Source organism: Equus quagga, chromosome 12, assembly GCF_021613505.1.
Source record: "Equus quagga isolate Etosha38 chromosome 12, UCLA_HA_Equagga_1.0, whole genome shotgun sequence".
NCBI lineage: Eukaryota > Metazoa > Chordata > Mammalia > Perissodactyla > Equidae > Equus > Equus quagga.
In genome coordinates, this window is record NC_060278.1 from 80232898 (window position 1) to 80257827 (window position 24930).

General features: G+C 50.1%; 1 protein-coding gene across 1 annotated transcript in view; it reads left to right on the forward strand.

Annotated features, from left to right (window-relative positions):
* The first annotated feature begins 13163 nt into the window (after positions 1-13163).
* RASSF2 (Ras association domain family member 2) overlaps positions 13164-24930 on the forward strand; it is a 42632-nt gene continuing 30865 nt past the window's right edge. The window contains exon 1 of the mRNA XM_046679158.1: positions 13164-13444. The gene's annotated coding sequence lies outside the window, so the exon portion shown is untranslated. The remainder of the gene's footprint in view (positions 13445-24930) is intronic.

Below are 24930 nucleotides of genomic sequence, written 5' to 3' on the forward strand. Positions count from 1 at the left end.
GCACTTATCAAGTAAAAGAAAGAATTCAATAAAAATTAAGAGCAAAGAAATCCTGTGCGTGCTTCCTACAAATACAATGTCTCAAAACGGCATTCAGAAACAATGCTACGTTTACAGGAGTGCATTTGGGATGTTAAACCAAACCAGAATTAAAGAAAGCTCTCAGGTTGTGCCACCCCCAGGTCTCTGTTTTGGGCTTGGTTGTAGCTTGTACTATGTTAACCAAGCTAAGCTAGAGTTACCTTTCCCAGAATTCCCCCTACCATCTCAGGGTTGGCCGCAAGAGAAACTTGTGCAAGATCTGGAAAGAGATGTCAAGCAGTAGCAGCCGCAGCTGTTCCGGTTGGAAGATGGATGCAGGGCCCAGGTGCCACTGCAGCTGCTGTCCCTGTGCCTCATCTGCCCGATGGCCTCGTCGGCATGGGGCCAGTCTGGCCCGCAGCTCCCCCTCCTCATTCTGGATCCCTTACAAGTGTGGCTCTGAAGCCCGTGCTCCAGCTTCTGCGGGTCGCCTGCTGATTGTGGAAGACAGATGCAGCTTCCACTTTGTCCTCACGGTTCTGATGTGTCTTTGCGGGTTCCCATTCATCCTTGTTGTCCCCCACTTTGTGTCCAGCTTTTCAGCCTGCCTTGGCTGACCCAGGTTTACCAGCAAACACAGAGGCAACAGCCTTTTGTAGATTTCTTCACCGTTTCTTCAGCTTTGTGGTTCCTGGTTTGTGATTTTTTTCTGATCTTCCAACAGTCTTCCAGATGTTACCTCACTAGCTCTCCCACTAGGGCATGAGGTCTAATCGCTATAATAAATCCGTTATTTAAGGGCATCTCGTTGCAATATGAATGGAACCCAAACTCCACCCATGGCCTGAGATATAAGAAGGCAGGACCTGGCCTCTCCCTCCTTGTCTCGTGCCCATCTCCCTCCACCCTCCTTCTTGCTTGCCTGGGCACGACTGTCACCATTCCCTCAGAACAGGAGCCAATTGGCCAGACACTGGAAGTTACATTCTCTGCACAGTCACTTAGCTACTTCAATCCCTCCTCCCCACCCCTTCCCTGATGGCCCGGGTGTGGGGAGGAAGAGGTTAAGGTTATTGGAATGCCTGGACAGACCGGGCCTGTTCTCAATCAGGGGCACAGCGGGAAGGCGTGGGGCTGCTTGCTGGGTCGAGGAAGTCTCCATAGCAAAGTGATTAGGTAGAGTGTGGGAGAGAACACGCTGCACGTTCATCTCTGTGCACAGAGGAGGGCGCGTGGGCCAGGGCCAAGGAGGGAGGGGCGCTCAAGGCCTTAAAGTGATGAAAGCTCTGAGAGTTGGCTTTGTGACTGCAAGGATTTGGCCAGCTCTGGGTGGAGGGTCAACATCTCATGCAGGGCAGGAGAGGTCTATGAACCGGTCCTGCTGGCTAGGCTGTCCTGCCCTCCCCTCCTTGGCTCCATCCAGAGGTTTCTTGGCCCAGGAAGTACATCTATCCTCCAAGAAACTTCCCCCAGTTGGTGCCTCTCATCCCGTCTGCATCTCCATGAGGGAGCTGGCACTGGCTCCCATCTGGCCCTGCAGTTTGGACAAATGTAAGGGCAGGGGAGCTGTGTTCCTAAAACAGCACAGGCACCAGGGACCTCGACTCGTCTTGAATTTTGTTTCTTGGCTGCATAAGTGGAACATAAAACACCTCTCACCTCCCCCCTTCTGTTCCAGCCGTGCTGGACCACACACTGTTCTCTGCTTGGGCCAGGCTTTTCATGGCTTGCTGTAGCTCTGCCTGGAATGTCCTTCTCCTTCTAAGGAAGTCCTGCTCACTCTTAAAGTTCGATTCAGATGTCATCTCCTTCCTGAGGTCTCCCCTTTTACACCTAGACCTGTCTTCCTAGGCGCTTCCATGTAGCACCTGACACCATTACAGCAAGGGGTCTCCACCATTAGCATGCACACAGAGCTCCTGGCCATCTTGTTAAACTTGAACATGGCCTGAGGCCTGGTTCTGTGTTTACAGCCAACTCCTAGGTGACATCGATTCTGCCGGTCCATTGACCACACTCTGAGCAGCAAGGAATTAAAGCATTTATCTCATTCTCTCATTTGAATTTTTAAGTCCAATGTTTTGGAACTTGCTACGCAGGAAACTTTTTTTTAATATAGTGTAATCTCTACTTTGAACCCCAATTTGGCTAGTAGCAGAAAATATAGTTTAATTTCTGGTAAACTTGGTCATTTCAGGTTAAATGCAGTTAATTCAGAAATTTTTCTCTCTGCCTGCCCCACCTCCACCTGCCCCCTAGGGTTTCATCTCAGTTTTGCTGGTGGTGGTGGTGGGCTCATGGAACATCTTGGCAATTGGGGGTGTGGAAGGAAGCATCTGGTCCTGGGGGTGTCCTGGTGGCTCTGGGTACAGCATCCTTCCTCCTTGGTTCTCCAAGAAGTCTGAGTTCCCATGTGGTCCCTGGCATGGCCCAGACCACTCTTTTTCCATGGGTCCCATTGTTCCAAATGTGAGACACTCTCAGGTCCCTCGGCTTTCTCCCATCTGGCTTCCATGCCCTTCTCTGGGGTATGGGAAATGTTGGAAATCTCCGACACCCCCTGCAGCTCTTAGAAGATTTCTAGATCTGCCTAGATACCTCCATTACTATAGATGCCCTAAGCAGCTCCCACGTCATGGGTACCAGATTACTCCAGCTACCCAATGGGAAGTGGCATGGTTCCTCTCCACTTTCAGATTCCAAACTGGCCTGAAATCTGAGTCTTATGGTCCACCCTATCCTTCTGGATATAACCATAGAGAGGATGCAGCATGCTGGACGCCTCAGAAACATCCACCAGCATCTAACTGATTTGCTTTACCACCAGCTCGCTTTCCTCACGGCCGCTCTCTGCATCCCATAGAACTATCTTTACTTTTTAATTTTTTTGATCAGTTAATATGTGCATATTGAAAAAAAGAATTCAAACAGTACAAAAGAGCACTCAAATCATTATACAATTTATTTAATCTTCTTGTCTTAAGACAATATCAACTGAATCTCCACCATGAGCGAGTGAGCGATGACGCGGTGCCCCGTCTTTTCTCTCCTCTCCGCATCTCAGTTTTGATTGGTTATTACTATTATTAGTTCTAGTGCTTGATTTCTCTGTGGGGTTGAATTAACGTGTTTATATGACACAGATCTTCTTTGTGCAAGACAGTTGAGCACTTCACAGTTTGCTCATTATCTTTGACCCTAAGATACTAAGTGACATCAGTCTGGCTCAAGCTCCAAGACCACCAACGATGCGGACACCGCCCCTGGCTGAAGACTGCTATCTAGTGGATACTTACACAGCTTTAATTTATTTATATCTCTGTTATTTAGGCAATCTACCTTAAACACATCTTTTCGTCCCTTCCTATAAAAAAATGAGAAAATCTAGACACTTGGATTCTTACCTTCACTGGTTTTCTAGATCTGCACCATAATGGTTTAGAACATTTATGTTTTGTTTCGTAACCATAATTCCAACAGTTGTTTTAACTTTAATCGCAAACACAAATGTACTCAGTGCTCATTCTTGGCGTTTCTGCCTCTGTTTCTCTATTCATTTGTTTATCCAACTTGTTTTTTTAGCATTTTCTTCAGGATGGCTGACTTTTTATAGTTTTGAAACTATTTGCATGTTTTATATTTGGACTACAATTTGCGTTGATATACAGTTCCTGGATCAGGTTTTCTTTCTCTGTGGACACCATGGTGTCACATGAGGGACAAGGCTGCTTCCTTGTCTTCTAGCTTTGGATGTTGCTGTCCTGACGTCTGCAGCCAGCCTCATTTTTTTTTTTTTAATGAGTGATTTGAACTTTCTGTTGAGTCACCAGAAGAATCTTTATCTTTGAAATGTGGTAGCATTAGTCGGATATGTTGGTGTACGTTGGTCTATTCCTTTAGCAATTAATTCATTCAGTGAATATTTATTGGGGGATCCTAGATGGTAGGCATTATTTTAAACATTGAGGACACTGAGGTAAACAAAAAGGACAAAAATCCCTGTACCCCTACCTCATGGAACTTACATTCTGGTGAAAAACTTAAAAGAAAAAAAAACTGTATACATTTCTCAGAACATAGTATGTCCTTTCAATCTATAAATTAAAATTTTTCATTTTTAGAAAGTTTTCTTTTTTTTTTTTTTGAGGAAGATTAGCCCTGAGCTAACATCTGCTGCCAATCCTCCTCTTTTCGCTGAGGAAGACTGGCCCTGAGCTAACATCCATGCCCATCTTCCTCTACTTTATATGTGGGACGCCTACCACAGCATGGCTTGCCAAGTGGTGCCACGTCCGCACCCGGGATCCGAACTGGCGAACCCTGGGCTGCTGAGATGCGGAACATGGGAACTTAACCGCTGTGCTGCCGAGCTGGCCCCTATCTTCCGTGTTCTTAGCTGAATTTTCCCGAGTGTTTTGCTGCCTTGCTGAGTCCCTCATTTCTGTGATGGTTTTATTTTTCTCTTTCACTTCTTTCCTGAGCCCCGGCAGCTTATATTTCTCCTCTTTCCTTTGTCTTAGAATTTTTTTCTTGTGTACTTGTAACTTTTCTTTGAATTATTGCTTATGGGTGATTTTTAAAATTTAAGTTATTGAGTTTATGGGAAAATCTTTGGTCAAAATTTGTATCTCTCCAAGGCAAAGTCTTTCTCAAGTGTTTGCAGGGAGTCTCTCTCTGGTTCATTGGAAGCTCTGAACAACACACAGGGTTCTGTGTGTATTTGTGTGTGTGTGGTTTGGCCTTTCCTATGTCAGACACAGACTGCGGAGCCACTAACCCCTCACAGACTTTCCTTCATTCTGTAACGTTGTTGCAATGTTCTATGTCTATGCATTTTTTCATTCAGCACCCATCTCCCCTGTCACTCCCTGGTGTTATATGGGGCTCAGGAAGACTCCTCTTCTGAAGACAGACCTGTGTGTGTGTGACATCTGTTAACACTTAAGCATATTATCTTACCACGGTAATACATATTTACTCTTTTGTTACACTATAAGAATGTGTAACGAAAAAAATAAATAATTCTGGCATGGTTCATGTTTGTTGAATGAATCAATGAGTGACAGAGCCTTCCGTGTCATAACAAAAGAGAAAATGGGGGTGTGGGATAGAAGGGGAAGACAGAGAAGTGAGAGCAAAGCACCAAAGCCAACTTCTGCTGACCTCGCAGCTTTGCCCAGACTGGTGGGCACTGTACTCTCACCCCAGGGATTCCTAAGGGATGCTCTCGCTGCTGCCAGTGCCCAGGCCTGTGGTGATGCAAAGAAGCAGTAACCCTGGCTCTCTCTATCCTCACCCCAGGACACAGGTCAGTTTCAGGTTCCCCATTTGGTTGCAGGTTTTGAGACTAGCAGTTGGTGAGGGTCAGTGGGCATCATCCTCCATCTGGACCAGGCTGCTGAAGAGGCAGAAAGCACAAAGGTTGAGAGAGGGACTTTGATAGACTGCCTGGGTTCACATCCCAGCTCCGGCACCTTCTGGCTGTGATCTTGGGCAAGTTACCTAACCACTCTGTGCCTTAGTTTCCTTCTGCAATATGAGGATAAAAATAGTACCTCCTCCTAGGGTTGTTTGAGAATTAAATGAGTTAATGCTTGTAACCTGACAAATAATATGAAGGGATTTGCTTTTTCATTCCTATCATTCATCAGATATATGTTGAGCACTCACAGTGGGGCAGATGGAGAAGGACATGAATTGATAAATGACATTGTCTTGGCTCTTGGGCTGGTTGACCTGAGGAAGTGCTCATGTAGACGCCTTGTGCAACTGCCCTGTGAGAGTGCTGAGGCAGCGATGGGGTGGGTGGGGACAGGCTTTTCAAGGTGGGCTCCCCAGGAGAGGTGGCACTTGAGCCAAGTTTTGGAGGATGAGCAGGCATCAAGAGCAACTCCAGAATATGGCAAGGGCTTTAGGTAGAGCTCTAGTTGGACCAGGGACCTTAGGAGATGCTTCAGAAGCTGTGTTTGAATGGATCTTTTACTTAGACTATATGTTTAAATTGGGAGCCTCAAGGGTAAAGGGCACCAATTGAGGGCATGTCAATGGGCAAAGCCCTTCGCTTCCACTCTTGCACTACCATGAGAAACAGTCCAGCAGAGAGGGGACATAAGGGCATCCCAGGAGAAGGGAAGTGCCTGGGCATGCATGGAAGCATGAGAAGGCATGGCACATTCAGGGAACCCACCATCCAGTATCTCTCAAGAGTGCTTAGGGGCCAGGGTCTCATGAAGAGGGGCCCTCGAGCCTGGCCATGAACCTGGGCCACCAGAGGTGGAAGGGCTAACAGGTCGGAGAGGAACAGACCATATGACCACTTGGTAGAGACTCCAAACACTTTCCCCCTCTGCCCACCCCTCCCCTTTCTGAGAACACTGACCTATCTCACTTCCCGGCCCCATTCCTGCCGCTGGCCACAGCTGATCGCACCCAGAGACTGAGTGAGTTGATAACAGGTGCAGGATCTCTAAGTACATGTAGATGTTGGATCAAAGCTGCCATCTGGGCAGAAGTTGGAGCAGATATGAAGAGAGAAGGCAATACAAGAAGCAGGGAGGAAGAGAGAGAGGGAACAGGAGAGGGGAGAGAGAGAGAGAGAGAGCCTCTAGGTCGTAGTCTAGCCCATCCCGGACCTGCAAGAAACTCATGGTTCTTTAAAATCAGTCTCTCTTTACTTTGGCTGGCTCAAATGGCTTCTGTTTCTTGCAGCCAAGTGGTATGGTGAGTTAATTTCTTGAAGTCTCCATTTCTTTATTTTTTATTTTTATTTATTTATTTATTTTAAAGATTGGCCCTGAGCTAACAACTGTTGCCAATCTTTTTTTTTCCTGCTTTTTCTCCCCCTATCCTCCCAGTACGTAGTTGTATATTTCAGTTGTGGGTCCTTCTAGTTGTGGCATGTGGGATGCTGCCTCAACGCGGCCTGATGAGCAGCGCCATGTCTGCGCCCGGGACTCGAACCAGCGAAACCCCGGGCTGCTGAAGCAGAGCACGTGAACTTAACCACTTGGCCATAGGGCCGGCCCCTCGAAGTCTCCATTTCTGAGCCCACCAAATGACATTGTTGGACTAGATGCCACCTAATACATTTTTTGGCTCCGTGATTCTTATTTTTCTTACTTTTTGCCGCTCTTAGCATGGCACCTTGCATACCATAGACGTCTGGTAAATATCTATCAATATAATTTTCAATGTGTATTCAATTTGTATTATGACAGGGTAACATTTCACACAAAGAGATTAGTATTTCAATACTTCCAAAAATGAAAAGGAAGCTTTGATGGAATGTGACCTTGGGCTTAAGGAAACTTGAATGGATTCCTACAAAAATTATATGAAATCTCCCATCTAATTTGGAACACAGTTCAGTTACCAAATTCTGTTTATAAACACTTTGTTTAGAGGGATGGCTGCCCAGACAGTTTAGCCTTAAAGCCCTCTACCAAATAAATACTTTTGGTGAAAAGAGACGTATTTGCTGGAAACGAATGATTCTAGACTATATACTTGGAATCCTTTGCTCTCCTTTTTTCCCCTCTTACCAGCTCTGTCTATGCTTTAACTGGGAGGAGGGAAATCTAGTAAGATAGGTCTCCGGTCTGGGGCCCGAGACTTGCGCACTGGAGCCTACTTAGGTACCAACTGGACGTGAGCTTTAATCTACCCTCCCATCTCCAAGGATGAAGCCAGACACTGTCCCATATAAATATTTTAGATGCTATGGAAATTTCTTAGTGGTGGATAAAGTGGATTCCTCTAATCAAGATAGTCCTTCCTCATAAAAGATAAACTTGTGGAGTTCAGTGACAAAATTTTTCTTACTCAAATTTCCCTAGGTCTCTCCATTTTATGAGAGAAAATGGCGTCACGTTAACAGCCATAAATCTAAGTTTCACCTGCTCCCTCAGACTATAGTCATCGGAAAATACCTCTGCGCTGTTTTGGGAAGTGAGGTGTCCGTGTGGTGAGGGAGAGTTCCCAGCGCCCTCCCTCCCAAGCTCATGAACAGTTCAAGGGACTCCAGACTTGTGTCCCCCAATACCCCGGTCATGTCAGCCAGGGTCACTTTATCCTAAGTTCTTTTTTTTTTTTGTATTAAGGACTTGTTTTTTGTGTTTCTTTTTTCCCCCCAGCTTTATTGAGATATAATTGACATATAACATTATGTAAGTTTAAGGTGTACAGTGTGATGATTTGATATACATATGTATTGCAAAATAATTACCCTAATAAGGTTAGTTAACATAGCCATCACCTAACATAGTTATGTTTTTTTCATCCTGTCAAGTTTTTTAACAGCTGGCTACTGTTAGAATAAACTACCCCAAACCTTCGTGGCTTAAAATGACAACCATCTATTTACTTTGTGCTTTCATAGGTTGGCTATTTGGGTAAACCCCGCTGGGCTTCCTCCTGCAGCGGTGGTCAGCTCTGGGTCGGGTAGGGAGTTTTGCTGATCTCGGTTGGGTGTCCCACATGTCTGGGGCCTTGGCTCCAAGCCATGTGTTCTTTCCTCCTCCAGCAGGCTAGCTCAGGCTTATTCACATGGCAGAGCCATGTTCCAGGAGAAAGAGCAGAAGAGTGCAAGGCTTCTTGAGGCCCAGGCTCTGAAAAGGCACAGTATGACTTAATGCCACATTCTATTGGCCAAAGCAAGTTACGACGTCAACCCAGATTCTCGGTGAGGAAGTGGACTCCATCTCTTTGTGGGAGGAGCTGTGAGCTGTAGGCAGGGAAGGCAATAATGTGACCATTTTGGCAATCCATCCACATTTTCTGGGTAATGTCAACATACTAAGGCCTTGAAATAAAGGAGCTGAGTGCTGGAGTGTCGGTCCATTAAGTGTTACTTAGTGGCAAGTCCCTAAACCATGACTGCTTGGGCACCAGAGTACCCCTGAGGTCTATGAAGCAGTCCTTCAAGTTGTAACTTAGAGCCTCTTCCATCCTCCCAGGAGTCCCCCACCCCCACCAGATGTGTCCAGGGGCCCAGGTTAGGGGCAGAGTTGAGTGACAATCTCACTTCTTTTCTGTCAACTAAAGCTTTGATCCTGGACCAAATTTGGTTTCTTCTTTCCTTAGAAGGCACATTATCTCCCAGGTGGGCCTTTCTTCACCTCTCAGCCAAACACCTGTCCAGCCAGCCCACCATGCTAGTGTGCCAGACGTGTCCAGATGCATTCCGGTCGTGGAGGCTTCCTTCTTTCTCTGTAACTCATTAGATCTTCCTTTGTAGATTCTCACCTTGTGGATAGCAGAGGGGAAAAAAAGGAGTCTGACGCAATATTTTACAGTCCCAGTGGTCTCCTTAGGTGAAAACTCTCTCCGAGTTCTTCCTTCCTTCCCAGCTGTCTCCAAGATGGACCTTTGGGGATGATTCTGTCTTACCTTCTCTTGTGGTGGCATGTGAGGATGGTGTCTCCGGGTCCCCCTGGGCCCCCCTGCAGAGGGCCTGCATGGGACCATCCCTTGAAAGCAGAATGCTGAGGGGTGATGGCCTCGTTCCTGAGCGTTTGCCTGGCATCTGCTGCCAAGGCCTAAAGCATTGTACCTCATGGTCTGGGTGCTCCATGCTCCTTCAGAGCTCTGCAGTGCGTCCCAACCTCCACGACCTTAGCTCCGCCCTCACCAGTGCTCCCTCTGAGCCTCTGTCCTGCCCTCCTGCCAGCCCCTGAGCTAACCCCCAGGGTCAACTTGCCCCTCTCCATGTTGGCTCTTAGACCAGGTGACTTGTGTGTTCTGGGTCACGCCCCTCAGCCCACTCCTCATCCCAGCATAGCTGTGGTGGGCAGCTCCATGCACGAGGACTTGTCCCATGTCAAGTGCCAATGGCGGTGGCTCCTGCTCGTCTGTCTCAGATGTTCCCTTGAGGCCAAAGATGTCCACACAGCCAGGATGTAAGAGGAGGTAAGCTCTCTAAGAGCACTCCTCACCCAGTGGGGGATGCGAGTCAGCAGATAGCTGCCCCAGCCCCCCAACCCACAGACAGGACAATTCTGAGGCGCATTCTACACAGTTCCTCAGATGGTCCCGAGAGGAACGGGTGCCGGTTCCACACCCTTTACTAGCTTCTCCTCCCCTGACTCACTCTCCTGCTTTCTGGGATCAACTCCTAAGTAAACGACCTGTTCCCAAGTCCTTGTCTCAGGTTCTGCGTTTGAGGGAACTCAAACTAAGGCCCTCTGGAAGGTCTGAGGCTCCCAGTTTTGCTTTCTTTGGAGGCCTCTAGTCCTCTGGCACAGGTGGGAACTTCTGCATCATGTCTATACCATGCAGGAATTGAGTGACCCCAGAAAGCTGGACCCAGGCCCTCCCTCTGCGTAACTTGGAGGTCCACTAAGTTGACTATAACGAGGCTGCTCTGTCCCCTAGGCCAGTGCCTGAGAACAAGGAGGAAGGAGGTGGGCAGCCAGTATGGCCACCTCCTCTGCTCTAACCCCAGACTCCCCTTAACCCATCAACATATCTCCTCACTCTGGTAGACGTTCAAACAGGGGAAAGGAGGCATTTCTGACTGTCTGTGTCCCCTGCTTCTTCCTCCCTCCTCCCAGAATCCACTGGGAACAGAAGAGTGGGCTTTGGGCCTCCCACTTCTCCTCTGCGTGGCCTGCTTCTCCTCAGGCATAAAGTAGAACTCTGATCGAGTGGCAAAGGCTGCCCCTTGAGATGTTAGAGGGCAGCATAAAGGAATTTGGAGAATCATTTTCTCTCTGGCCATGCTTGACATTCCTGCCACTGTTTTGCTAAAGAGAAAGGGGAAGTCAGCTTTGAGACTCTGAGCTCATGAGTGATGTGCTTGCTCCGGAAACTTGTGCTGTCCCCATATGGTAGCCACTAGCTACATGTGGCTTGAGCGATTGAAATGTCACTAGTGGAACTGAATTTTAAGTGTATATAATCTTAATTAATTAAAACATAAATTTAAAAACTGATACTCAATTCAGTTATTGGGAAACTTTTAGGCATGTTGGGAAAAACGGGTATGTGAATCTACTTTTTCAAGCAGAAATTTTATAAAACCTGAATACAGATCAAGTATTTTTGATGAAAATTTAACATCCAAATTGAGATGTGCTGAAGTATAAATACACAGAGTCTTAGTAGAAAAATAGAATGTAAAATATCCCCTGAATAATTTCTTTATATTTTTTACACATTGAAATGGTAATATTTTGGATATTTTAGTTTAAATAAACTATATTATTAAAATTAATTTCACTTGTTTGTTTTAATATGGCTAGAAAATTTTCAATCGCACCTGTGGCTTGCATTGTAGATGGTTCTAGGCAATATTTATCTGCTGCTTCCCTGGGGCCATGTGCCTCCGGCTTCAGTCTTCCGGGGTGGAACCTTGCAAGAAAATGTGGTTTAAGGGTGGGCTTCAACGTACTAGTTTAATATTTGTAAAATATTATCCCTGTTACAGAAGTATTGTCCCTATACTACCTTGAAGGAAAAAGGCCTATTCTTTTCTCTCCTGTGCCTTCTGTATGGGGAAATTGATGAAAAAAAACCCAATGTTTTCTGGTGTCTTGAACTAATCTGTCAGACAATTTATTCACCAAGATGGAGAATGTAAGTGAAGAAGAACAGATTTTGTTTTAAACAGGTCTGGGCTCCTGGTAGCCTAATTTGGACAATGTAAGCCTGCCCCTGGCCCCAGCTGATTGGTCAGAGGATGGTCACCTGACCCAAGCTGGGCCAATGAGCTGCTCTCCTGGGAGACTGGAGGAGAGACCGAGGGATTCTAACTCTGCCTGGCCGCTTTCTTCAACAGAGACGCTCCAAGCCCCAGTGATGGAAGCCGTGGCCACCCTTTGTCACGTGTCTGGGATGCAGGGAAGGCCAGCCTGCGATGAAAGAGAAGAGCTGGCCCCTCAGAGAAGACTTCCTGGGTTACTGGAAACCCTCTGGGCTCTGGATTTGCCTCTTACAGAGCTCTCCCCGGAGTTCTGACCCTGAGGTTATCGAGAAACCCCCATGTCCTCATAACACACTCCCCGGAGGGGGTTCATGTTACCTGCAAAGGAAAGAAGCTTAACTAATACAGAGTAGCGGTTGGGGGGAGTGGTGAGGGAGGTGGGGAGTGTGGGGGGAAATTAATGAGAGACCTTTCTGTTTATGGCTCAAGGGGAAAGAACCAGAAGATAATTTTTTTTTTTTTCTATAGAAAAAGCTGATCAGTGGTCTCCTTGTTCCGGAGCAGCTGACACAGTTTTCAGCACCACCCTACAGCTGCTTTTTGGGTTCAAAAGACTTTTGTGGCTGGCCTGGGAAGCAGATCACCATTTGTAACATTGTTTCTAAGGGAGACACATTCCAAGATCCAAACAATGAATTTATAAAGAATGCTTGGCTTCCAGGAGGGATGAGCAGATCCGGCTGTACCCTGGGGGTTGGCTACCCATTAAGGCTTAGGCCCTTTCCCTCTTGGCGTGGAGACCGACTCTGCAGGGCTGGTATATAAATGCGGGGGAAGAATTCTGATAAGAGGGAAGGAATAGCTAAGGAGCCCCCCAGCTGGGGTGCTCTGGGGCTTCCTGTGCACTGAGAGCCCCTGGAGGTCCAGGGATAGATAAGAGGGGGAGGTTAAGAGGTGGACAAAGAAACTTGGCCTCCTTCACATTGCTGTCACGTCTGCCAGCCCGCGAAGTCGAAGGGGCCTCGCTTAGCCCCTGCTCAGCTCAAACCGTTTTTGGAATAAGCCGGAGTGTTAGAAAAAAAAACCCTACATCCTTTGCCTGGGGAATCTGGGGCGCTCCAAGCGGGCTCCTCGGGGCAGCGTGACCGTTCCCTTGGAGTGGCTGTCAAAGCGCGGGGCGAGCCGAGGGGCTTGGGCCAAGGCGCTATCCTTCTTGGAAAGGGCAGCGGCGAATGGGGTGAAGGGAGCCAGCTCATCCTCCCTACCCCCGCACTCCTACCCCCTCCCCGCTCCCCCAGCCCGGAAGAGGCGCTGGCAGCTGGCGCCCCGACTCGCAGGCAGAGGAGGGAACGCGCAGCCACAGCATTGTCTGGGAGGGAGGGGAGAAGCTCCGCCCCCCCAGAGAGGAGGGGAGGGGAGGGGAGGGGAGAAGGGGAGGGAGGGCGGGAGAGGAGGGGAGGAAGAAAGGCGAGGGAAGAGGGGTGTGGGGAGAGATGGAGAGCTAGAGAAAGAGGGGCAGGGAGGACGGTCAGATCGGACACAGGCAGATAAAGGCAGAAGGGCGGGCGAGTGGGCGAGGAGGGGCGGAGAGGGAGCGAGGAGGGCGGGGCGCCCGGCCCCCAATCGCGCGGCCGTCGCCTCCCAGCTCGGCTGGATTTGAGCCCTGCCCGCCGATCGCTGACCCAGGAGCCAGCTGGAACAGCCCCCCGGCCGCGGCACCCCCCACTTTCCAACTCCAAGGTCCCCGCGGCGCGAGCGAGATGCAGCCGGCTCCGGACACAGGCAAGGCTCGGGGCGCGGGGTGCTGGGCACGGGGTACCGGGCGCGCAATGCAGGGCGCAAGGTGCCGGGCACCCGGCGGTCCTCTGACCCTTGCCTTCCTCCCGCCTCGTTGAAAGTTTTCTGGCTGTGTCTCTTGTCCCGTCCCGGTCAGCCCCTTGGACCTCGCCCGTCCCTGGTCTCCCTCCTCCTTCACCCTCGCGGGGTTCCCGGGCGTGCGGACTCCCCACGCGCGGAGAGGAACCCCAGCTCGCCCGCCTTCCGGCGGGAGAAAGTTGTCGCTCCAAGCTGGTCCTCCCCCTTCGACTCCTAGAGGGTCCTTCCTTCTCTCCGCGCGAAGGGCGGCGCCAGGAAGGCTCCCCGACCCCATCCCCGGGGTCCCCGGGACTTCCTAGCGAGGTGGGGCGTGGCGGCAGGTGCAGGAATGACAAACCCCTACGGCCCTGGGGGGTGGCCGACCCTAGTCAGGTCCACTTCTTCCCCGCCCAACGGACGCCACCCCGGAGGCAGGTTCCAGCTTCCTCTGCCTTCAGACGGGCGCAGGGTGCATGGGGGCCTTCGGGCCTCGGGGCACTTCCCCTTTGCGGTCTCCCAGCCCGCCTCCGGAGCTGCTGCCTGAGGTCGCTGGGGACCTCGGCTTTGCATCGTCTCTCGCCTGAGAGAGGCAGGTGCCTTGGGCAGACCTCGGCCACTTCTGCATTTCCAGCGCCGGCCTTGCACTCAGCTGCTAAGCGAGGAGAGCCCTGGGGACAGCAGAGGGGCTCAACGGCTTGGCAGGGAGAGGAGGGCTCCGCGTTACCCTGGAGCGCTTTGTGGCTCCTGGGCTGTTCACAGCGCGTCGGTCCCTCAGCGACAGGAGCCCAGCACAAGGCATCTAAACGCTGCGATGCACTTTATTCCCAGGTGTCAGCCCCTGGGTCCCTAAAACGTGTTCTCCCAGATGACAGGCTGTCTCCAGAGCTGGTCAGGTTTATAGTGAATAGCTTACATGAGATGAATGAACATTTGAACCAATGAGCTGACAAATAACAATTTATCCTGGAGCGGAACTCGGTTCCTGCCACAGTTGATCTTGGTACAATGGGAGGAAAGAATTAGAAACAATGATTCTTTTAAACAGCTGCGAGACAGAGCCAGGGGCCTCCTTTCCAAAGCATCTGGTGAGGAATCTGGGGTTGGATTTATTTTACTTATCAATTCATATTTACTTGGAACTTTTTCTGTCGGTAGTCTGTAGAATTAAAGAAACTTCTCATGGCTAGGATATATTGGGTTGTTTCAGGAGAGTTCTTTTTTTTAAACTTGTGTCCTAATGCAGTGTCCCGGGGACTAAGTATGGAGTTAGCCTGGGAGGTGCCCATTTGGGATCAGAAACCCTGTAGTGAGGCCATGAGTGTGGGCGCCAGCTGTGTTTTCTCATCTGGATGGGTCAGCGTGATGCCTGGAAGCTCTGGCAGTCCCATGGGCCTCACGGGTTAGAAGAGGACCTCAAATGATGGCTGAGCTCAGAAAGGTGGTGTAGTTTTGCCAAGAGGATAGTTCTTACCCTGGGAGAAGGAGACACCTGGGGATCTGGGCTGGTACAGGTTGGGATTCCCTGTGCTGGAGGGGCTGGAAGGTGAGTTCTGCTCCTCCCTCAGAAGATGGGAGAGCAGAGATGGAATATTTGGGAGACAGGATAATATTTGGGGTGTAGCCTAGACATGTCTCATGCTCTTCTGCCCGCCTTTTTATGCTGGTGAAATCTGATTAGAAAGATGGTAGATACCTTTGGGGAACCTGGCTGAGAGGAGGCCAGGGGGTCTGGGGCCCCCAGTTGTGCCCTCCTTGAGGGGAAGGTGGGGACTGTGCCCTCTGCACCTGGCTGAGTGGGCCAGAGTGTATGTAAGAGCTGTGCCTGCTGTACCTCCAGCCAGCAGCATCCTCACCTTCCTCAGGGTGGTCCCACTCTGCCCCTGGGGCTCCAGAGTCCGCCTCTCTACGTCTCTGCATGGCTTCTGTTTGGGGGTTCAGGGCCTCTCTCCAGTTTGTGTTATCTCAGGAATCGGTCGAGGATGGTAGGCCACCCTACATCTTGTGTTCAACCCCTCAGATCACCTGCTCACTCTTGGATGCGCTGGCCTACCTGGGACCTCTCAGTCACCCACTGGTTTGCTTTGATTTCTTGGTCTATTTCCTTGTGTCCCGGAGCCAAACTTTGTGTCTGCCTTCTCTGCGTGAGCTGCTTAGGAATGACCAAGAGAGTTGGCTGGAGACGTGCCGAGGACCGCACATCCTGGCACCTCTGCTGGAGTGCCAGGGCTGGACTGCAGGGCTTGCCAGAAAGGGGTCCTGTCACCAAAGCACCAAAGAACCATGGCTTGACAATTGCATTCAGTCCTCTCCAGGATAGTTTGGCAGGAAGTGTCCTCAATGACTGGAAGGTGGGAGTGCAGAGGAGGGACCAGACTGCTAGTGAATCCCGCTGAGAGGCTGGGAGACGGACTGGGTGATCCAGGAGCAGTCCTGGGACGTGCCGGCGTCTCCCTGTCCTCTCCCGCAGAGTGGGCAACTGGGCAGGGCTCAGCAGTGTGCTTGGAGTGGAACAAGACGGCCAGTCTCAGCCCTGAAGCCGTGCTTGTCGAGAGCTGCTACAGCTGGTTTATAAAACTAGGACAGCAGTCCGCCTGCGCCTCCCGCCCTTCCCACCGCTCTTCACAGTATGCTCCAGTTATTTACCCCAATAACACACTGTCCTATTTTGACACCTCCCTGCCTCTCCAGAAGAATTTTAAGTAAGTCCTTAAGGCCAGGGAAGCTCCTCGAGGCCCAGGATTGCTGGTTTCATTTATGGGTTCCCATGGAGGACATGGCTGTGGGAGAGTGGGAGGTAGGGGACAGGGCAGGAGGCACAGGGGAAGCAGGGTACAGTAAACAAGCACAGCCTCCAGACTCGGCTGGCTGGGCGGCCAGGGGGTCATTTTTGACCATCCCTGGATGGCAGACTGGAGCCTGTAATCACAGGTTGATGCGGCTGCTTGGGATGACAGCTTGAGGCCGCAGAACTCCTGCCCAAGGCAGTTGTGGCCGAAGCAGAGAGGGAAACCTCTCACAGAAGAAGGGCTTGGGGCAGGACACTTGGCTAATTCCCGTGGGACGAGCAAAGTGACTTAAAAGGGCTTTTTCATTCCTTCTATTGAAAAAAAGTGGCGAAAAGATGCCTTGTGCTTTCCTTGGACATGTCAACCCAGAGTGATTTGGCAAAGTGGTTTACCTGTGTGGCACTTTACCCATAGTTGGCACTCAGTTAAGTGTTCGATTAACTGCTTACTTCTATAACAGTAATGAAAAGAGTATTGGATTTGGAGTTTGAATGGCAATCTAACATTTTCTAGCTGTGTGATATTGGGCAATGAAATAGATGCTGGTAGCATCCTTCCTGTGTTTCCTTGGCCTCAACCAATGACTGATGAGAGAAGGTACGTAAATACTCCAGCTCCCTCACTTCTCCGTTGGGGCGACTTTGGGACATGGTCTATGCTGTCTCTCAGAGTTGTCTAGGTAGGACTGAATCCGAATTACTCCTCCTTTTGTTGGCTGCCTTCCCTTCCCTGTTTCACTTTCCCACTCTCCTTCTACTTGCACTTGAACTCTTGTCTTAGGGTCAACTTCTGGGGGGAGACTAACCTAAGACAGGCTTTACTATGTAGGTAAAAAGTCACTTAAAGTCTCTGGGAGTCAGTTTCCCCAACCAGAAGATGGAAATAATAACTGTCTCACATATGTGCTCAGATGGGGGCCTGGCACAGGGCAAGCATTCAGGCCAACATTTGCGAGCTCGTTGATTAATATAGAAGGTGCTATGATGGGTTTGGGAAGTGAGTATTACGATGGACCATGGAGAATTATAATGCTTTGGAGAGAGAGGATGTCCTTGGGTTAGGTGAAACGCTAAGGTCACCTGCTCATGGCTTTCACATTTAGATTGTGACCAGTGATGTGCTGATAAAAGTTTGACAACTGGCTCTTCAGGGGTAAAAAAAAGCACTGCTTTGTGGTGTTTGCTGATTTCTGTAGTGTAAATATTCCCACCCTGGCTGACTGCAGGCTGCCAACATGGCGTCGCTGAACATTGAGCTGGGAAGAGACGCGCACTGTCAGCCTTTGAGAGCCAGTAGGAGCAGATCCAGCACACACACACTCTTGTTGTGACTGGGCTGGGATGTGACCTCAGTGATCCTCATTTCCCATTTTGTCCACAGGGTGAGGATGATAGGAATTGTGCTAGGTGTCCAAAATCTGAGGCATGTTCAAACTCTGTCCTTGAACAAGCAGCTGAATCACTGTGTGTGGACTCTTCTGTGGTTCATTTAAAGATTATTGAAATGTTTATGCATGAATCCTTTTGGGCCTCAGTTTCCCCATCTCCAAGGCAAGGGATTAGATGATTCCACAGGTCCCTTCTAGCCCTTGGTCTCTTTAGGAAGAGTCCATTGCATTCTCCTGTCCACACAAAACAAAACTTTTAACATGAGAAAACCTTTCATGCGCCCACAATTACATTGCCCTCTGTGGGGCACCCAGCACTGGGCCATCCTAGAGTTTGGCTATTGTCTTTCCTGCTGGCACAAGGGAATTTGGTAGACATTGACCCAGTAAAATTCTACCTTCTTTGTGTACCAGTCACACTTCATGACACAGCCATAGTGTGTCCCCAGAGGGAGCCTGGGGAGTGTGGAGGGAGGAGCTGGTTGCTTACGGAAAGGACATTCTCTGTCTTCCCGAACCCCTATGCAATGTAATAGACACCTATGGAATCCAAGAAAAGTCCACATGGAGAAAGACACTTTTATATGACAAAATTCAACATCTCTGGTGGGGTTTTACCCATAATGCTCTGTTGACAATCCTCCTGAGGGAGTTTCTGACTCAGCAATTCCACCTGTAGGAATTCTTTTTTTTTTTTGCAGCGGACATTTCGCCCTAGGCTAACATCTGCCAATCTTCCTCCATTTTTTTCCTTCCTTTTCTCCCGCCCCCAAACCCCAGTACATAGTTGTGTATAGTTGTAAGTCCTTCTGTTTCTTCTATGTGAGCCCCTGCCACAGCATGGCTACTGACAGACAAGTGGTGTGATTCCATGCCTGGGAACTGAACCCAGGCTGCCAAAACAGAGCACAGAGAACTTTACCATGAGGGCTGGCTCAAGGAATTCTTATCTTAAGGATATAATTGGACAAGTACTGAAAAATATGTGCGTGAGGATGTCCCTTACAGCATTATTTATAAAAACAACAACAAAAATGGAGACTAAATGCCCAACAATAGTAAACTTTTTAATTATGTTATACTATACATTGGAAAGCCATGTAGCTACAAAAAATACAAGATATAGATGTTATCTATTAACATAGAAAAATATGATATATTTCTGAAAAGCAGGTTACCAAACAGTGTGCTATTTTTGTAAAATATATCATATCATTCATTTATATTTGCCTCTGGAAGGAAGGATGGCAAAATGTTAATAGTGATTATCTGAATGGTGGGATTTGGGGAGATTTTGATCTTAATCTTTTTTCATATTAAATATTTTTTATGTTTAATTATGGTAAAATATGCATAACGTAAAATTTACCCTTTTGACCATTTTGAAGTGTACAATCCAGTGGTTGTCTTAGTCTGTTTGGCCTGCTATAACAAAATGCCACAGACCGGTGGCTTATCAACAGCAGAAATTGATTTCTCATGGTTCTGGAGGCTGGAAGTCAGAGCCCAGGGCGTCAGCCTGGTCAGGTGAGGGTCCTCTTCCAGACTGGAGACTTTTCGTTATATCCTCACGTGGTCGAAGGGGCTGGGGAGCTCCCTGGGGTCTCTATTTTAAGGGCACTCATCCCATTCATGGGGACTCTACCCTCTTGACCTAGTCACCTCCCAAAGTCTCCTCCTCCAAATATCACATTGGGGGTTAGGATTTCAACATAGGAATTTTGAGAGATTCACAATTATATGACATTAAGTACATTTGCAATGTTGTATGACCATCGTCACTATCCATTTCCAGAACTTTTCTGTCATCCCCAAAAGAAACTCTATACCCATTAAACACCAACTCCCCAGTCCACCCCCAGTGGCCCCTGGTAACCTCCACTCTACTTACTGTCTGTGAATTGGCCTCTTCTAGGTAACTCATAAAGAAAAAAGTGGAATCCCTCAATTATTGTCCTTTCGCAGATCATAATCTTTTTGCTTATTTATAATTTTAAGATTAAAAAAAAAAAGTCTGTTTTACTTGTGTAATAAAAAGGAAAGGAAAGAGAAAGCCCTAAAAGAGAGTTGTGGTATTTGGTCTCTGGTGGTTTCATTTCAGGTGGGGCCACAAGGTCCTGGCCGTCGTTCTTGCCCCTGCTGCCGTCACCTGGGGTGGGGGTCAGGATCTCACCGTCCATCTCTGCCTGGCAGGACAAAGGCAGGTGGCCAAGGGTTGAGGAGTACAGCCCTGCCTGCCTCAGAGCTGGTCACAGGTGTGGCTTGCTGGTCGCTGGCCGCTGGGCCTCAGGCCCCAGACCATCTGCTGAGAATTGTCTCATCTCAGGGTTTTCTGTGTGTGGTGGCGGAATTGAGAGGGCCCACTTGGGGTTCACCGTGCCTCGAACCTGACAGTGTCCTGCAGTGAGTGAGGTCCACACCAGGTGGAGGTGGGTTGTTGAGTCCACCTACCTTGAAGATTGAGAGCCTCAGCCTTTGTGTGCTCCAGAGCATCCTTTGTGTGTTCCAGACCCTGTGGCTTGATTCAACCTGTTAACTACTCACCATGGCGGCTGTGGGGATGGCTGCCGAATGCTTTGTCCATAGGCAGGGTCACCCTGGCTGGGGCGTGGGGAGGACTTTAGCTGGTGGGGTCCCTGAGGCCCCAAGTACTCTGGAGAGATGGCTGGCAGCCTCAGATGATTGGTGCCCCGTTCCTAAAGCCCCATCTAGGATCTTACAGTTGACCACATAGACATTTGGGGCAAGGAGTGCTCTCTCGTATGTGTGATGGGATAATCGGGGACATGATGCAGTGGGGTGAGGGCAGGGGAGGTGGTGTGCGCGCTTCAACTTCAGGTCAAGCCTGAGGTGAGAGGAGGTTGGGAAGCTTTGAGGACCCAGAATTGGGAAACCAGGTCACCTGGCTCTATTCAGGAGTCATGGGCGTGGGTCAAGTGGTTTTTCTCTGGGGTGCCTTGTTCTGTGGAAAAGGCGTTAAGTTCCTCGTTAGGTGAGCCCTCAGGAGGGCCTACCTGGCCCTCCCACAAGTTGGTGAGAGGACGTAGATGTGAGAGGGGTAGACGTGCCCACTGGGCTTTCTGGAAGTTTCTTAACCTGGTTCTGCCTATTTGCTGTCTGCCCAGTGGGAGACTGCTCTTTTGTTCCCAGACAGTTGGGGAAGTGTGAAGATTTTACAGAGATGGATATTGAAGGCCATTTTGAGAAGTTCTGTTTTTGTGGTGCTGATTTTTCTTTAGGGTTAGTCAGCAGAAGGGGGTGTCAATGTGGTTTCATGGAAAACTTCCCCTTGGTCTCCTGGAAATGTTCTGGAAACCCCCGGACAAGCTGTGTCTCCTGGCACTAGGAAGGGTCCAAGATGTGCTGTCTGTAGGGTATTAATGAGGTTAAAGCAGGGTGCATGTAAGATGCCCCACAATGGCTGTCCCAGGGGAGGCCTCAGCACACTCTGGACCCTTCCTTCACTCTCCCCTCCTTACTGCTTCTCAAGTGCAAGGAACCTGCCCATCTTGGGGGTGGAGGAGGCCAGTGGGTGGCAAGGAGAGGAAGCCCCAAGACCCCTGCAAACAAAGCTCAGGCTCTCGGCCTACAGCACCAAAAAAGGAAGAACTGCTGGGGTTCCCTTCGGAAGGGGAAGTGACGTCAGAGATGAGTCTCAGAGAAGCCACTCGGTAAACAGGAAGTATGGCTAGAAAGAAACCTGTGCTTGTAGGAAATGGTGAACTGGAGGTGGCCCCTCCTCACCTGCCGGGAGAAGTCAGCACATCCCCACAGAGCCAGGACACTAACCAACAGCCGGGCGAGTGGGGCTCGGACATGTGAGGGATACAGGCCGTGGGCCTCCCTGTGGCCCGGGCTCCACTTACATCCTGTCATGGAAAGCTTCATCGGCCCTACCCCAGTGAGGACCTGAAACTACCCTATAAAATAGCCCTTGGTTTTGAGAAATGCAGGTCAAGGGATGCTCAGCCTTACTGCCTTATTAGGGCCAGTGTTGCCTCCACCAACTTCCTGCTGTCTCCTGGGGCCAACTCAGTCACACGGAATTTCACACTTGGTTGAATTTTAGCCCACGAGGGGGTACATGGCAGGGCCCAGTTGGCTGAAGGTGACAGAGGCGCTGCTCTAGGGAGGCGGGAGTGACCAGGCCCTTCCCTGGGGTCTGTAGATATTGGAGGGTTAGCTTTCTAACCTGGGGTCTTTGGTTTCTCTGGGCTAGAGTCTAAATTCTACACACACATACACACACACTCTCTCTCCCCACACTCTCCCTTGCACACCCATACTTATACATTTACACACACACACACGCAGCTTTTTATGTCTGGAATGTTTACTTCCTTTATGCCTTTTTTGGTCCCACGCCAACACCCTGGTTCTCTGACATGAGGCTAAGGGGCTTTGGGTTTCCTTCTAAACATCCATCCAGGTCAAAAGCTTGTGGCCCCTGAGGGACCTCCCTATAAACAAGAAGTTGCTCATCCGGGCCTGTGAGGTGATTGTTTGGGTGGGTCCAGTGGTGACTTTACAGGTCACTACCTGGCCACTTGCCTGCTGGTATGGAAGTGGGAGGCAGGCCCTTCTGGCGGGAGTCCCAGGACCGTTTCCTCAGATCTTCCTCAACAGTGCTGGGGCTTCAGACCCATGTGTGAAAGGCCTGAGTGAGAAGGGCCGGGGTCCCAGTTGGCAGTGGAGAGAGCAGGGGCTTTGCAGACCAAGCTGCTTAGGGGGTGGGGTCCCAGCTTGGCCACGTGCTGCATCTCAGTTCCTCATCTGGTGGGTGGGCCAGGCAGGGGGCTGCCTCCTGGGATGGGAGCAAGGTTTCCTGTCAACAGGGGCCTTGTACCTGTCGTCAGGCTTTTTCCAGGATCAGGGAGCAGGCGGTTTGGGGGCCAGTGAGCATAAGGGATACCTCGTTCTTTAGACAGAGGATGAGATGTGACTGAGGGTCTGTGGCTCTGTGACATTGCAAGTGCCCAGGTCCCTGGACAGGGTCTCTGTCCCTGGCTCTTGCAGAGTCTGCTTTTTCTACAGCTGGTCTGTCCTGCCAGTCCCTCAGTGGCCTCCCTTCCCCAGGACTCAGCCTGCTGTGGCTGGCAGCTGAAGTCGGTCTGCACCTGCCTGTCCTGCTCAGAGTCCCTCAGATCTGGCGCTTAGTCAGGGCACTTAGAAGGAGCTCTGGGCTTCATGTCAGCTCTGTGACCTGGGACAGCTTGCCTAACCTCTGGGACCTTCTGTTTCCTCATCTGTAAAATTGTGGAAATAAAGCCTTCCCTGTGCGTTGTTGTAAGGAGTAAGATAAAGTTTCTAGAGCCTTGGTACCGACATAATAATAGCCCATCATAAGCTCTTATTTATGGTAGCTGTCTGTTATTCACATTTGTCGTTTTGTTATTAGCACAATAATAATATCATGAGTGTTCTGTTCTCAGTTTGTGGAACACCGGGTGCTAAGGCTAGTCTGCTGCTGGTTCTCTTGAGCTGAGCCCTTTCCACCTGCCTCCAGGTGCGTGCCATCCCTCCTCAGGCAGGGCGAGCCATCCTCTTTCCAGAGACCTTCCCTCCCTCTTCCCTGATGCTTAGCATTCTTTGGGGGGGCCGGGAGGGACGAAGCCTTTAACCACAGTCAGACATAAAGCTGAGAAAGTGCAGTACAGACACCCAGGACACTCGACCTTGTGTCTCCCTTGTTTCCTGAGCAGAGTGATTGGGGGCCTGGACACCCTGGGTGGGAAAGGGGAGGGAAGAAGTCCATTCGGGGAAGGGAGGATCAGTGGGTTGAACAGGACCCAGCGAGGACACGGGCCTGGCCAGTGCGTGGGCCTTTTATTGAATACGGTGTGCAGGTGGAAGGCAAAGCGCAACCTGTTTCCTTCCGAGGCAGCCTGAATCTTGCCCCCGTCTGGGACACGCTCAGGTTCAAGAACAGCTTGTAATCTCTAGATCTTGGCAGGCCCCCAGGCCACAGCTCAAGTCTCCTTCCTCGGGTGGCGCAATAGGGCTGGATTTCCTGTTTGCCAGCGACACTTCTTCCTGCCCTGTACCAGGGGGCTGAAGTGAAGAGGGGTCAGCACTATCTCCTCTGTCGCTGCTTGGGAACAAAGCAGAGCCTAGGGCAGTCTTTAACACGATAGTGTGAAGCACCACGTGGGGTAACTTTCTTCTCCAACCCAGGAGCTTCACAGTGTCCCCAGAGGCAGGGCCGAGCTCAGAGGAGAGGTGGGGACAGGCCCCAAAAGGGGAAGCTGTGGGCCTCCAGCAAGCGTTTCCTTTGCATCTGGGGCCCGGGGCTGGTTTCCTGGCTTCTGTGGTGTGCGTGGGTTTTCACGGGTTTGCATGACGTGCCCTTTGCATCAGCTCTGTTTGCATACACTGACCCTCTGGGATGCTCTCCACTGTTCCCTTTCCCCTTGAAATATTAGTAATGGGGAGGAGGACGCGAAAGAACCAACTCAGTCTGCTTTTAGAAAATTCTATTCCTTCCATTCTTAAAGGCTGCTTTGAGATGCGTTTGGTGGTGTCCTCAGTCTACATAGCTCTATTCCTATCAGATTTCATGGTGGTTCTCAGCCCCGGTTGTACATTGGCCTGACCTGGAGAGGCTTTAAAAATGCCCATGCCTGGGCCCCTCCCAGAGGGCCTGATGGAATTGGTCTGAATCGCAGCCTGGACATCAGGACTTTTAAATCAACTCCTCTTCCCCTCACCCACCCCTACTCCGAGAGAGTCTGAAGCGCACCCAGAATTAGAACCTCTGAGATGTCGCCTCTCAAGACCAGCCGTTCCTCTTTCCCCTTTTGGTTTCGGCTGAGGCCTTGCCAGGTACACGGCCCTCTCACCCGTCAGGGGTGGCTCTATCAGGTTTGTCCTTCTGGGAATTCTCTCTGGAAAGCCCTCCCCTCCCTGAGTCTGTCTCTTTCTCCTAGCTGCCTTCCCTTAGAGACTGGGACTGCCTGGGTGCTGTAAATTGTCTGTTGCCTCCCAACCCCCCATCTTACCCCAGGAGCTGAGGTGGGGGTGGGGTGTGGCCTGGCTCCTGCGGTGCAACCAGGAAGACAGCTTGGGAAACAAAAAAGAAAAAACCACCACAGCGGGGGTTCTTCATCTCACTCTGGACTTTCCCGCCAGGGGTTGCCCACCTCGCTGTACTGCATTTGCCCTGCTCCCTCTGGGGACTTTCCAGTTAACAAATAAGATGGGAGATACTTAGTCTTTAGGCTGGAACTGTCTAGGGATTGGCC